Source organism: Callorhinus ursinus, unplaced genomic scaffold (assembly GCF_003265705.2).
Source record: "Callorhinus ursinus isolate GAN/ISIS: 27379988/994484 unplaced genomic scaffold, GSC_fseal_2.0 scaffold2, whole genome shotgun sequence".
NCBI lineage: Eukaryota > Metazoa > Chordata > Mammalia > Carnivora > Otariidae > Callorhinus > Callorhinus ursinus.
The window spans coordinates 74,775,507-74,777,901 of NW_027397064.1; the positions used below are offsets into that span (position 1 = coordinate 74,775,507).

At 44.7% G+C, this 2,395-nt stretch overlaps 1 pseudogene; it reads right to left on the reverse strand.

The window, feature by feature from the left end:
• Positions 1-674: 674 nt before the first annotated feature.
• LOC112810922 (elongation factor 1-gamma-like) lies at positions 675-2,048 on the reverse strand (annotated as a pseudogene).
• Positions 2,049-2,395: the final 347 nt, after the last annotated feature.

Here is a 2,395-nt window from a genome sequence, read left to right on the forward strand (position 1 = left end):
GTTATAATAGTGCAGGAGGCATAGCCCAATCTCTCCTCCTGCCAGGGAGAAAACATCTGATTTGGAGAGGACATTTAATCAATATTTGTTGAATAAATGATGACTGGATCTAACACATAGACATATTTTATAGATTAGTATGTATATGTTCCACAGGCTTCTCAAATGCAACCTCAACAAATCTGAACTCATCCCCTTCTCACAAATCCTTCCCTGTTCCATGCACTGTTCCAGCCAGAATCCTTCATCTCTCCCTCTCTTTTCCTCTTCCTGCCAGTTAGTCACCAACCCTTGCAGATGCTACCTCATTAATAGGCCTTCAGCCCACGCATTCCTCTTTATTTGTATCACAAAGTTAATCTCCCATATTAACGCAACACACTTGTACCAGCCATATGAACCACAAAACTTTCTTCTCCATGTTGATAGTCATCTTACTTGCTCTTCGATAAAATTCAATTGCTTCCATTGTTCTTAGCATGATTCCTAAGCTCCTTCTTTTAGGGCCCTAAATGAACTCATTGTTTCTTATCGTTTTCATATCTCACAACTTTCTACTTCATAGCCCATTGCCCCATGATACTGAATGACATGTAAGTCCTCAAGTTGACCATGTACTTTGTCTCTTTTAATCATTACCTAATGTTCCTTCCTTTTTTTCTTCCAATGTTCAGTTTCCTTTAATGACCCTTATCTCCCTGAAGGGCAGGTGCAGGCAGCTAGGTGATGGCAAGAGATGTTCACTTGAAGATCTTGCCCTGATTGAATGCTTTGCCCACATGCTGGAAGTCCCCCTCCCAGGAAAAGTACTCTTGAACCAGTGTCTGGGTCTCCTCACTGCCAGGATCCAGTTTCTGCCATGTATATGACTCTTAGTCTTCCTGCCAGTCTGTTCTCAGAAAGGCAAGATCCTGGCCTTAGAAGACCTAGACTTCAGAAATGGAACTGCTATTGTTAGCTCCAAAAAGAGTGACACTGGCAAAGGCATTCTTCCTCAGTTTGTCCAACCTCTGGAACATTCCAGTGATGAGGTTGCAGCTCATGAAGGTCTGGGTGAGCTCTCAGGGAAACAGTACTCAGAATAGCACAGAGACCAGCCATCCTTATCAAAATGGTCTCAAACATATGGTAGCACAACAGAGAGGGTGTCCTCACTGGAGTATTTGCACTTAAATTCATCCAACACAAAGGTACTCTTGGGCAAGTGAGCAAAACAATCCTCGGCCTTTGGCTTAGCAGCCAGCACCTGTTCACATTCATCCATCTCCTCCTCAGGAGCAGGGGCAGCAGTCTTTTTCTCCTCTTTCCGCTCAGCCTGGGGGTTCTGCTTCTCTTTTCAAGAAGCTTTCTCTTTCTGTAGGCTACCCTTTTCAGGATGGCTCCCTGCAAACTTTTTAGCATCAACCTGGACCGTCTTCTCATAGAGTTTCCCCTCCCCCACAAGATAGCCTGGAACTGGGGCCAGTTAATGCAGGTGAGGAACCAGTGGTTGGTGTCGGGGAAGGCTTGGTGGAAAGAAGGCTCCAGGACCTGTTTATAGAGCCACAACAGGGTGCAGGCTACTGTGATGTCAGCCAGTGTCACACATTCACCCACCAGGAAAGTCCTTGTCATTAAGTGAGCATCCAGTAGTCTCAGAATTTGCCTTACCTCCTCCTTTGCATTCTCTGTGGCCTGCTTGTTGTGGTGCACAATGCCCAAAGTGGAAAACACCCAGGTACTGGCTGGAGACACTATGTCACTATCAGCAAAGCTCACCGCTGTACCCCTGGGGCTGCTGCCTCTGGAGTACTTCCTCACAGCTCCTCATTGCTCACATAGTAGGCACTGGCATTGCTCTCCAACACACAGAAACCATCATCACCCTCAAATGCTGGAAACTTACTGGCAGGAAATTTACGGAGACATTCGGGGGGGTTGGTTTGGCCAAACTGGAAATAGCGTGGTGCAGAGAGCACATAGACCCGAGCCCCACTGTACTGAGCAGCAATGAGAGGCTTGAAGGCCCTCCAGTTCTCAGGATATGTGTACAGGGTTCTGGCCACCATGGTGATTCCACAAAGAAAAAACTATTCCTTTCTTAATCTAGAACATTCTTCCCATATGTCTCTTACCTTTATTTGCAACTATCAAAATCCCATTTGAACCTGGGGACTCAGTTAAAGGGTCACATCCTGCTTAAAGTTTCTGTTGAACACAGAGTCTTGAGAGTTTCTTCTATTTTTCTCTTATCAGAGGCTGGTTAAAGGAAAACTTGGAAAATTTATAACTATTACAAACATAAACATAACTCAGTAAAATGGCTGGGTTCAAAATTAAGGTAGTCATATCAAGAATCACTAGGCTTCATATGTGTAAATCAAAACCTGCTACAAGTTATAATGGAAGGAGACAT